The 13,571-nt window shown below is 43.8% G+C and overlaps 1 protein-coding gene across 6 annotated transcripts in view; it reads right to left on the minus strand.

Moving 5' to 3' along the window:
• Positions 1 to 13,571, minus strand: part of SMPD3 (sphingomyelin phosphodiesterase 3) — a 567,374-nt gene that overhangs the window by 506,698 nt on the left and 47,105 nt on the right. The gene's annotated exons all lie outside the window — the stretch shown is intronic.

The following is a 13,571-nucleotide window of genomic DNA, read 5'->3' on the forward strand; positions in this document are numbered from 1 at the left end:
TCCCAACCGTAAATGTAATCCAAACCCTAACTTTAGCCCCAACCCTAACCCTAACTTTAGCCCCAACCCTAGCCCTAACCCTAGCCCTAACCCTAGCCCTAACCCTAGCCCTAACCCTAGCCCTAACCCTAGCCCTAACCCTAGCCCTAACCCTAGCCCTAATCCTAGCCCTAACCCTAACCCTAGCCCTAACCCTAACCCTAGCCCTAATGGGAAAATGGAAATAAATACATTTTTTTTAATTTTATTATTTTTCCCTAACTAAAGGGGTGATGAAGGGGGGTTTGATTTACTTTCATAGCATTTTTTATAGCGGATTTTTATGATTGGCAGCCGTCATACACTAAAAGATGCTTTTTATAGCAAAAAAGTTTTTGCGTCTCCACATTTTGAGACCTATAATTTTTCCATATTTTGGTCCACAGAAGTCATGTGAGGTCTTGTTTTTTGCGGGTCGAGTTTACATTTTTTTTATTCGTAACATTTTCGGACACGTGACAGTTTTTGATCGCTTTTTATTCCGATTTTTGTGAGGCAGAATGACAAAAAAACAGCTATTCATGAATTTCTTTTGGGGGAGGCGTTTATACCGTTCCACGTTTGGTAAAATTGATAAAGCAGTTTTATTCTTCGAGTCAGTGTGATTACAGCGATACCTCATTTATATAATTTTTTTATGTTTTGGCGCTTTTATACGATAAAAACTATTTTATAGAACAGAGGTGTCAAACTGCATTCCTCGAGGGCCGCCAACAGGTCATGTTTTCAGGATTTCCTTGTATTGCACAGGTGATAATTTAATCACCTGCACAGAATGATTCCAGCACCTTTTGGAATGCTAAGGAAATCCTGAAAACATGACCTGTTGGCGGCCCTCGAGGAATGCAGTTTGACACCTCTGTTATAGAATAAATAATTATTTTGGCATCGCTTTATTCTGAGGACTATAACATTTTTATTTTTTCTTTGATGACGCTGTATGGCAGCTCGTTTTTTGCGGGACAAGATGACGTTTTCAGCGGTACCATGGTTATTTATATCCCTCTTTTTGATCGCGTGTTATTCCACTTTTTGTTCGGCGGTATGATAATAAAGCGTTGTTTTTTGCCTCGTTTTTTTTCCTACGGTGTTCACTGAAGGGGTTAACTAGTGATATAGTTTTATAGGTGGGGCCGCTACGGAAGCGGCGATACTAAATATGTGTACTTTTATTGTTTTTTTTTATTTATTTAGATAAAGAAATGTATTTATGGAAATAATATATATTTTTTTTCTTTATTTAGGAATTTTTTTGTTTATTTTTTTTTTGCACATGTGGAATTTTTTTTTTTTACTTTTTTACTTTGTCCCATGGGGGAACATCACAGATCGCTGATCTGACAGTTTGCACAGCACTCTGTCGGATCACCGATCTGACTTACAGCACTGCAGGCTTACCAAGCGCCTGCTCTGAGCAGGCACTTGGTAAGCCACCTCCCTCCCTGCAGGACTCGGATGCCGCGGCCATCTTGGATCCGGGCACCTGCAGCGAGGAGGAGGTAAGAGACCCTCGCAGCAATGCGATCACATCGCGTTGCTCCGGGGGTCTCAGGGAAGCACGCAGGGAGCCCCCTCCCTGCGCGCTGCTTCCCTGTACCGCCGGCACACCGCGATCATGTTTGATCGTGGTGTGCCGGGGGTTAATGTGCCGGGGGGTGGTCCGTGACTGCTCCTGGCACATAGTGCCGGATGTCAGCTGCGATAGTCAGCTGACACCCGGCCGCGATCGGCCGCGCTCCCCCCGTGAGCGCAGCCGATCGCGCTGGATGTACTATCCCATCGGTGGTCATACGGGCCCACCCCACCTCGACGGGATAGTACGTCCAATGTCAGAAAGGGGTTAAAGCCCATATCATCTTTTTTTTATTAAGGTATATACTATATTGAAGAGGATAAAACACAATTGAGTCAAAAATCTACATGGAGGCACAATCAATTGGGGTCATGATACATGAAAGTTATAATACACATAGTAAAAAATAATTGAGTGCATAATCCTTTATCATCCTTTACCTACAGATTGTTAATGAGTCGGCTGTTTCAACAATATACTTGCTTCTTAAAATTCCTAAGAATTCCTGTGCTCCTCCAGAGACCTTTCATATCACGTAGGGGCAGCTTAAGAACAACATTAGCAAATGTATTGATGCTCAAGTTAAACCTTTTAGATTAATGTCTACCCTCATATACACAGACTTCCAGTATCAGTTGTTTCAGATGCTGCACATCTCGTGTCTTCACAGCATAGACAATTGCCTTCAGATGACCTCAAAACATCTGAAACAAGGGATACTGGAAGCTTGTGCCAGAATTTCTTCTGCGGTGTTGCTATCAGTGCGTCAAGAGTGGGAGAAGAGGGTTGCATTGACAATCCAACACAATGGGCAGCACTTAGAACACATTTTATAAGTGGTCGTAAACTTGGAAATAACTCATGAAAGAATAACGTTATGTTAAAACCAAGCACACTATTGTTTTTCTTGTGAAATTCTCAATAAGTTTGATGTCACATGACCCTCTTCCCATTGAAAAAATAAAGTTGGATCCAAAATGGCAGACTTCAAAATGGTCGCCATGTTCACCACCCATCCTAATATGCCACAAACATGAAGTTGATATTACCAACCATTCCCATTTTATTTAGGTGGATCCATATAAATGGCCCACCCTGTATATATATTTTTTTACTTATATCTGATGTTTTTGCTTTTGTCCATCTGTCTTTTTTTTCAGCACGTGTTTTGTTTGCAATGATTACTTGACCACACCATCTTTTCCACATCAATTGCCACTTTTTGGGGAACTCTTCCATTTATTCGCCAATTTTCTGTAGTGCTGGCTCTTAATTTTAAATTTTAACCAAATTAGATAAAATGGGTGAGGTCTCGCTTTATCATTTTTTTTATTATTTGCAAACCAAAAGATATAATAAAATGTCCTGAACCCCTTAACAGTTTATGACTGGAATGATCTCTTCTTATCATTAACACCAAGAAATCAACCTTTGGCTATACAGATAACATCGCATTATCAACTAGCCAACTATTAATGCAAAAAATAGACTTTTCCAAAATCCAAGTTAGGAATAGCTAATTGGACACACGCAGTACCAAGTCTTCAGATGGGTGATGGCTTTCAGTCTCTGCCAATAGCAGCTAAATACCTACCATATATTGGGATATTATACCATTGCCTGACTACTATACACTGGGCCTTATTTGAAATTCTCCCACAAGATATGATACATAAAATCAAACAGGAAAATAAACTATTATTTTATCCTTCTGCAGCTAACACAAAAATCAATACTACAATGCCGTATAATGACTTCCGCACCCACCAGTAGATTATTCCTTGAGAAAGTTACACTCATTTTCCGCATGGACTGAATTGAATTCTCTCTCATGAAAAAGAAAAAAAGAAAAGCAATTCTTTGGTATATGATAAAAATGTATGCAACTGCTGCTAGACTATATTAAAAAGCAAACTATAACAATGCTTTGGTTAAACAAGCTGATATCTCGAGCAAACAATACTTCTACTTTGTTTTAGTCTTAAATATATAAAACATATCATACATTGACATACTTCTGGCCAATTGAAGAGAGTCCAAGTGTTCACAATCATATTCCTGTCCATCTTTATTTCTCCCTCCTCACTATATATATATATATATATAAATATATATATATATATATATATATATATATATATATATATATATATATATATATATATACAGGTCCTTCTAAAAAAATTAGCATATAGTGTTAAATTTCATTATTTACCATAATGTAATGATTACAATTAAACTTTCATATATTATAGATTCATTATCCACCAACTGAAATTTGTCAGGTCTTTTATTGTTTTAATACTGATGATTTTGGCCTACAACTCCTGTTAACCCAAAAAACCTGTCTCAATAAATTAGCATATCAAGAAAAGGTTCTCTAAACGACCTATTACCCTAATCTTCTGAATCAACTAATTAACTCTAAACACATGCAAAAGATACCTGAGGCTTTTAAAAACTCCCTGCCTGGTTCATTACTCAAAACCCCCATCATGGGTAAGACTAGCGACCTGACAGATGTCAAGAAGGCCATCATTGACACCCTCAAGCAAGAGGGTAAGACCCAGAAAGAAATTTCTCAACAAATAGGCTGTTCCCAGAGTGCTGTATCAAGGCACCTCAATGGTAAGTCTGTTGGAAGGAAACAATGTGGCAGAAAACGCTGTACAACGAGAAGAGGTGACCGGACCCTGAGGAAGATTGTGGAGAAGGACCGATTCCAGACCTTGGGGAACCTGAGGAAGCAGTGGACTGAGTCTGGTGTGGAAACATCCAGAGCCACCGTGCACAGGCGTGTGCAGGAAATGGGCTACAGGTGCCGCATTCCCCAGGTAAAGCCACTTTTGAACCATAAACAGCGGCAGAAGCGCCTGACCTGGGCTACAGAGAAGCAGCACTGGACTGTTGCTAAGTGGTCCCAAGTACTTTTTTCTGATGAAAGCAAATTTTGCATGTCATTCGGAAATCAAGGTGCCAGAGTCTGGAGGAAGACTGGGGAGAAGGAAATGCCAAAATGCCTGAAGTCCAGTGTCAAGTACCCAGTCAGTGATGGTGTGGGGTGCCATGTCAGCTGCTGGTGTTGGTCCACTGTGTTTCATCAAGGGCAGGGTCAATGCAGCTAGCTATCAGGAGATTTTGGAGCACTTCATGCTTCCTGGCACCTGCTCACAGTGCCAAAACCACTGGTAAATGGTTTACTGACCATGGTATTACTGTGCTCAATTGGCCTGCCAACTCTCCTGACCTGAACCCCATAGAGAATCTGTGGGATATTGTGAAGAGAAAGTTGAGAGACGCAAGACCCAACACTCTGGATGAGCTTAAGGCCGCTATTGAAGCATCCTGGGCCTGCATAACATCTCAGCAGTGTCACAGGCTGATTGCCTCCATGCCACGCCGCATTGAAGCAGTCATTTCTGCCAAAGGATTCCCGACCAAGTATTGAGTGCATAACTGAACATTATTATTTGATGGTTTTTTTGTTTGTTATTAAAAAACACTTTTATTTGATTGGACGGTTGAAATATGCTAATTTATTGAGACAGGTTTTTTGGGTTATCAGGAGTTGTAGGCCAAAATCATCAGTATTAAAACAATAAAAGACCTGACAAATTTCAGTTGGTGGATAATGAATCTATAATATATGAAAGTTTAATTGTAATCATTACATTATGGTAAATAATGAAATTTAACACTATATGCTAATTTTTTGAGAAGGACCTGTATATATACAGTCATGGCCGAAAGTGTTGCCACCCTTGAAATTGTTCCTGAAAAATGAAATATTTTTTCCCAGAACAACACAAAAGAATCAGAGAAAAAGAGGAAATTGGACATAATTTCACACAAAAGTCAGAAATTCTGCCAAATAAAGTTGTTGGCACATTTCCAAAATTGTGGATAAAGAACTTTGGTTCAAGCATGTGATGCTCATTCAAACTCCTCTGCGGCAAGTAACAGATATGGGCAATATGAAAATCACACCTGAAACAAGCTAAAAAGGGGAGAATTTGACTCAATCTTTACATTGTGTGTGCCACACTAAGTATGGAAAACAGAAAGAGAAGAGAACTGTCTGGGGACTTGACAACCAAAGTTGTTGAACAATATCAACAATCTCAAAGGTATAAGTCGATCTCCAAAGGTCTTGATGTTCCTTTATCCACAATGCTCAAAAAAATTAAGACGTTCACAACCCATGGCACTGTAGCTAATCTCCCTGGACGTGGCAGAAGAGAAAAGTTGAAATGAAGGATAGTTCGGATGGTGGATAAGCAGCCCCAATCAAGTTCCAAAGAAACTCAAACTGCCCTGCAGGCTCAGGGTGTCACAACACAGCTGTTGGGTGACCGGGGACCAAGGTCTCCTTCCCTGTCCTTAACACTAGGGGGCACCCTAGCATGCCCTACTCCCCTGGGATACTTCTGAAGGTGAAGATGCCAGGGCCTCCACCCTTGCCTTATCTCCTGAGATAGCCCTTCGTCTGTTCTCTTCCCCCATCCAGGGAAGAGGGGCACTACTGTGCATGGTAGTACACCAACCTGACAAACAAGGCAACACAAACAAGGGTTAACAAAACTCCAGGCATACAAAATATTCACTCACATATAACAGAGGATAGCCCCGGGGCATGGAGGTAGGGAAATAAAGCAAAATAGAGAAGAATAGGTAATTACCACACATACAAACCAAGCAACAGTAACTGACAACTCCTCCAACTCTCCTCATATGAATTCCTCTCCCTCCATTAGCCATGCAGCAAATGCTAGCTCTGACAAGGATTTGTAACAGAACCCAGATTATAAAGGGGAAAGGAGTGTCTAACCAGGCACCAAGTTCAGCTGTGAGCACAGAGATTTTCAACACGGCCGCTTAACCCCTGTTCTGCCAGAACGAATAAACACAATAAAAATGAAGTCGAAGTGCTTCTTCTCAGTGCCGGAGTAGGAGCAATCAGATGCTGTAGTCTTCTGCCTCCACACTGCTGCGGTAACCCCATGACACAGAGTCATTGCAAACTATCCATCGACATCTGAATGAAATAAAAAGCTATGGCAGGAGACCCAGGAGAACTCCACTTCTGACAGTGACATAAGAAAGCTAGACTGCTGTTTGCCATGATGTATGTGCGTAAGCCAAAATCCTTCTGGGAATGTGTCTTGTGGACAAATGAGATGACATTAATCCATGGATATTGATGGGATTGAGCTCAGTGATTGACAGACCACTGTATCTAATATTCTTACACTCTATTGTAACGTATGGTGCCACAGGATTGGAGGATGCTTCAGGTAACTATTGACTGGAAAGTGACATCAGTGGTGTGCAGAGTTTTTGAGGTCATCATAAGAGATGACCTGTCGAGATATATTGCTGAGAATATTATAATATATGACAACCAGCACGGATCCATGAAAGATAAGCCGTGTTTAACCAATATGTTAGGTTTCTATGAGGAGGTGAGAGCAAATCTGGATGTTGGTAATGCAGCTATGTTATTTATCTGGACTTTGCAAAGGCATTTGATACTGTACCACATCATAGCCTTATACTGAAGCTACATAAGCAGGGACTAGGGTAAACTATATGCAAATTGGTAAGGAATTGGCTAAAAGACAGGAAACAGTCATTTTAAATAGTATGTTTTCTTAGGCCGGTTTCATACTTGCGTTTGGAGCAGCTGCGGAGGGCTGCGGACTTCCTCCGTGAAGCCCCGCCCTCCGCCGCTAGCTCCGCCTACTTCTGCATGCGGCCGGCATTCAGCCTGTGTACCTATATTTAACATTAGGTACGCAGGTCGTGCGGCTGTATGCGGAGGCTGCCGCATGCATCGTTTTGACGCTGCGGCGACCAGCGTAGGACGCATCCTGTAGCATTTTTTTTTTTATCCGCAGCGTCAAAACGACCCATGCAGCAGCCTCCGCATACAGCCGCACGACCTGCATACCTAATGTTAAATATAGGTACACAGGCCGCATGCCGGCCGCATGCAGAAGTAGGCGGAGCTAGCGGCGGAGGGCGGGGCTTCACGAAGGAAGTCCGCAGCCCTCCGCAGCTGCTCCAAATGCAAGTGTGAAACCGGCCTAACTGGGATATAGCATTGGGGACAGCAGGAATCTGTGCTAGGACCGATTCTTTTTAATGACCTTGTGGTTGGGATTAGAGTAAAGTGTCAGTCTTTGCTGATGACACCAAACTGTGTAGGATATTAAAATCTGACCTTGACATTAAAATATTGCAAAATGATCTGGATAAGATGACTGAATTTGCAAACACTTGGAAACTAAGATTTAATGTACGGTAGATAAATGTAGAGTAATTCACCAAGGATGGAGGAATCCTATTGCTGCATACACATTAAATAAGAGTATACACGGGAATACAGAACAGGAGAATGACTTGGGGATTCTGGTTACAAGTAAGTTGAGCAGCAGTACTCAATGTCAAGCAGCAGCTGCAAAAGCAAGCAAGATTTTAGGATGTTTAAAAAGAGAGATAAAATCCTGCGATCCCAACATATTGTTACCCCTTTATAAACCACTAGATGGTGGCCCGATTCTAACACATCGGGTATTCTAGAATATGTATGTATGTATGTATATAGCAGCCACATAGTATATAGCACAGGCCACTTAGTATATAGGAGCCATGTAGTATATAGCAGACAAATACTACGTGGCCTGTGCTATATACTATGTGGCTGCTACATACATACATATATATTGCAGAATACCCGATGCGTTAATACAGGCCACGCAGTATATAACAGTGGCCACGCAGTATATAACACAGCCCAAACAGTATATTACACAGCCCACGTACTATATAACACAGCCCACGCAGTATATAGCAGCCACGCAGTATATAACACAGGCGATGTAGTATATAACATAGGCCACACAGTATATAACACAGGGCACATAGTATATAGCACAGCCCACACAGTATATAACACTGCCCATGTAGTATATAGCAGCCACGCGGTATATAACACAGCCCACATGGTATATAACACAGGCCACACAGTATATAACACAGGGCACGTAGTATATAGCACAGCCCATGCAGTATATAACAGCCCACACAGTATATAACACTGCCCATGTAGTATATAGCAGCCACGCAGTATATAACAGCCCACATAGTATATAACACAGGCCACACAGTATATAACACAGGGCATGTAATATATAGCACAGCCCACGCCATATACAACACAGCCCACGTAGTATATAGCAGTCATGTAGTTGTAATAATTATAGGGGATAACTCAGGAGACTCTTTGCGTGGAACAAGACAACTACAGGACACAGTTTTATAAGTGGTAAAGTCTATATTATCACACGGTGATTCAAACAGGTGCAGAGAGAAACTCAAGTCCACAACACTTGGTGTAAATATTAAACGCAGCTTAGCAGTCTATAGGAAACTTCAGAGGAAAATGCAATCAAGCAGAAAGTCTATGAAGCACAGTTATTCTTGAGGATACTTGACACAAATAAATCCTCATCTTAGTCCAAACACAGATAGATAAGCTTATAAGGCAGTTCAAATCATGTCTTAGCTCAACCAGGGAGGCCTGGTTAATAGTCTCAGGTTTTTGCAGAGCAGAAACAGCTTACATGTCCAGCAAATGCAGATGGAAGTAAACACGAGCAGCAGATGAAGGAGGATTACTGGAAACTGGTGTATGCAGCAGAAGGCTGGGGTGGAGTTTTATAGCAGGAAGACACAGTGCACATGAGACCAAAGACACCATCTTGGAAAAGGGCAGTAATGCACAAAAGGAAAAAAAGTTCAGAGTCCTGACAGTAGTATATAACACTGCCCACGTAGTATATAGCAGCCATGTAGTATATAACACTGCCCACATAGTATATAGCAGCCATGTAGTATATAACACTGCCCACGTAGTATATAGCAGCCATGTAGTATATAACGCAGCCCACGCAATATCTAACACAGCCCACGTAGTATACAGCAGTGTGGGCACCATATCCCTGTTACAAAAAATAATTAAAATAAAAAATAGTTATATACTCACCCGGCTGGATCCACCGAAGCTCTGGCGATGCGCGCGCGGCTGCCGCCATCTTCCGTTCCCAGGATGCATTGCAAAATTACCCAGTGTCATGTCGGACGCTGTTCAGACCAGGTCGTTTGACAGACAGCGGTAATTCTGCTTTTGACCACTATGTGCTCATTGGCGTCGGCTAGATTTTATCTAGCTGGTCCGGGGTTAATTTTCCTGATGCTCGGAATGGAAGCTGGGCCATGCCCATTGCCTTTAAATAGTTCTCCTGAACATTGGGCGTCCCGATTATAGCTTCTGTCTTGTGCGTTGTTATCTCGGTCTGGAGTGGTGAGCAAGTAGTTGGGAGTATCGTTGCTGGTGGTGTATTTCCCTTTATCTTATTTACTCCTTCCTATATTTGTATTTATTTTGCCCTGCGCATTTACAGTGTATTCCTGAGTGACTGCGGCGTGGTGTATATTTTCCGTTATCCTTGTCTGTTCTAACTGAGGGTATTGGTGTATGATCTTTTCACCGGGTGGTGTGCGGTGGTTTCAGCCTAGGGTTGAAACAGGAGACAGGGCGAGGGTCGAGGCCTAGACATGCACACCATCAGTGTAAACTCTAGGTAGAGGGTCAGTCAGGATTTCCCTAGTCTGAGGGAAATTGCAGGGGCCCGGGTTATTAGCTCTTGCCCACCTAGTCTCCCCGTGACACCCAGATGACTTATCGGTCTCGCGAGACCGCTAAGTCTTCTGGGTAATTTCGCAATGCATCTCTGGGAATGAAAGATGGCGGCAGGCGCGAGCGCATCGTCGGACGACAGAAGGTGAGAAAAGCAGGTTTTTTGTTTTTTAATTTTTTTTAACATTAGATCTTTTTACTATTGATGCTGCATAGGCAGCATCAATCATAAAAAGTTGGGGACACACAGGGTTAATAGCAGCGATAACGGAGTGTGTTACCCGCAGCATAACGCGGTCCGTTACCGCTGGCATTAACACTGTTTGAGCAGTGACCAGAAGGGAGTATGGAGCGGGCGCCGGGCACTGACAGCAGGGAAGTAGGGTGGGACTAATCAGACTGTGCCCGTCGCTGATTGGTCGCGACAGCCATGACAGGCAGCTGGCGAGACCAATCAGTGATGCGGCATTTCTGTTACGGAAGTTGCTGACAGAAAGACGGAAGTACCCCTTAGGCAATTATATATATAGACTAGTGAGGCCACATCTAGAATATGGGATCCAGTTTTGGCTCCACATTTTTAAAAGAATATACAAAAGTAAGAGTCAGTTCAAAGGCGGGCAACTAGATTATTACAAGGGATAAATACTTATCCAAGTACTTGCATACATGCTGTTTAATCATTTGTTCAAAGATCTTTCTTGGTATAGGTGTAAGAGGGTGAACTGTAGTCACACTGAGAGAGCACTAGGACCCTGTGGTTTCTGCCTGCTGCAGCAAGGGACAAATTCTGATACTGCCAGAATCCCGGAGACAATCTGGGCTGGTGGGTAGGGTCTGGTGTCTTCTGTGTAAAAATGAAACAAGGAAGTGAGAGAGAAAGTGCGGGAAGAGAAGACAGAAGCTGCGGTGATATTGCAAGGAGTCAGTGTGTGGACTTTACTGCGAGTGTGTAGAGAAAAGAAGCTGTGGAGAGACTTAGTCTTGCTAACGTTCCCCTGGAGAAGAGCCAATCTTTTGTTAACCTTTGAGAGACTTCGTTGCCAGCGTATTCTGAAGAAGAGCTAATCCATTATCTAAAAAGACTGAGACTTGACTAAAGACCCACTACGTGTTTGAGAGTCTGTGATTCCCTGTGCATTGATTGGAGAAACAAGTCTGACCGATTGCTGATACAGAGACTGACGGGTTGTCGTGGAAGCATTCCTAGGAGCTACAGAAGAAGAGACAATATCGTGAGGCCACTAACTAAGTCCCCGGCGTTTGGGCTCGGCATCCGCCGATCAGACAAGAGGAGCTTGCTGTAACTTATTGGCGCTGAAGATATAGACTGGGCTGCAGCCTGTGCGGATTCTTACCTGAGAGGAGATCTATCTCAGGATACGGTACCATAGCTATAGATACCCGGGTATCCCTGCGCAGAGTGTTTAATTGTTACTTTAGAGGTGTATCTAATATTAGAGTTGTGTAAGTTATACTCAGTGTGCCGTTCCAGGGACTCCCTTTATAACATTACAATCAATTTACACTTGTTCCTGTTTTAGTTTCCTTGTTAGGTAAATTTCTTACTAGTCTTTTGTAGCATACAGTTCTCAGGAGACCTTGGAGTGGCACAGTGATTTCAGCTGATGCTGAGCTGGTGTATCTTTGGGGTGCATCTACTTTAATATTCTCCATATTACCTTTATTATTTTGCCTTTGAGTAAATACCGTTTGGAGATTTCTGCCTTAGTCTTGGTTTGTGACTCACTGGATCTTATTCGGACCTCTGGTCATTACATTTTTGGCGTAGTCGGCAGGATCCAGTGTTTGTCATGGACGAGGGCTAGGGTAGAAATGACCCCGCTGTACCCGCATCCTCCTCGGGGGTTGGGGTTCCCCTGGTAGCCGCGGCGATTTCGGGAGGGTATGTGCCTGTAGGAGCTTTACTTCAGCACATGCCGAAATACGACGGGCGCACTATGGCGTTGCAAGATTGGGCTGAGAGAATCCGGAGTATTCTGCGCATGTGTAATTTGACCCCCGCGTTACGCGCTGAGCTGGCATTAAATGCACTGGAGGGCGATATTAGACGTATGGTGATGGTGCGCCCAGAATCAGAGAGGGATACGTTAGAAAAGATTTTGGAACTGTTAGAGGGGAGTTTGGGGGGCCGAGCGCGTGTGGCCCAGCTTCGGTCCCTATTCTTTAATCGCCCCCAGAGAGAGTGTGAGTCCCTGATGCAGTACTCTAATATCTTGCAAGAGACGCTGAATGAGATGCAGCGACTAGACCAGGGGGCCATGGGAGCATTCCGGGAGGTAGACCGCTTGCTCCGGGATCAATTCATCACCGGTTTAGCTAATAGACTTCTCCGGGACAAACTGTTGGAAATGGCCCGGGCTGCACCAGAATTATCCTTCTGGCAGATTTACCGAGCTGCAGTGGAAAGGGAAGAGAAATCTGCCCATGTGCCCGAGGGGTCAGTGAACAGTGCCCAGCTGGAAGAAGGTGGGTCTTCAGGGTCAGGGGGAGAGGGGCTGGTGAGCGTGGTACAAGCTTTGCGTGCTGAGGTGAAGGAGTTGAGGCTGAAATTGTCTCAACTGACAGTTGATCCCGCCTCTACCCCCTCACGGGGGCCTCCTGCCCCACCCCCTGGAACGGTGACCCCACGGACGGCCAGGTCGTCCTATCAGAATGAGTCAAGCCCTCGTCCACAAGGAGCAATCACCTGCTGGAAGTGTGGACGCCAGGGACACATCTCTCGTTACTGCCGGACGCTTGCAGCCCCAGAAACTCCGTCGCCGGCTTTAAACTTCCGGCCGCTGCCATGAGAGGGCAAGCAGCAGCGGCCCCACTCACACAAAGCCCTCGACGGAATGAGCAAGATTTGTTTGCATGTAGTCCAGTGATAGAAGCAGAATTTGAAGGGCGGAAGATGAGGTGCTTGGTTGACACGGGATCCGAATGTACTATAATGCCACTAGAAATATATGAGAGATACTTCAGTCGACTAGTGATTCCAGAGGATGGCCGAGTGATACGACTGACCGCCGCAAATAATGGTCAACTGTCAGTCAAGGGAATCGTGTGGATGCAACTAAAAATGTTTGGTCAAGAGCTGGGGCAGAAAGGGGTAGTACTGGTGGATCACCCCCCTAGAAGAGGGATGGAAGTGACGCTCGGAATGAACGTGCTGCGAGACTTGAATCACCAGATGTATGCCAGTGAAGGACCCCGGTACTGGGCCCGTGCGACAAGACACCGACCCACACAGAG

The sequence above is a fragment of the Ranitomeya variabilis genome, chromosome 2 (genome assembly GCF_051348905.1).
Source record: "Ranitomeya variabilis isolate aRanVar5 chromosome 2, aRanVar5.hap1, whole genome shotgun sequence".
In the NCBI taxonomy this organism is placed as follows: domain Eukaryota; kingdom Metazoa; phylum Chordata; class Amphibia; order Anura; family Dendrobatidae; genus Ranitomeya; species Ranitomeya variabilis.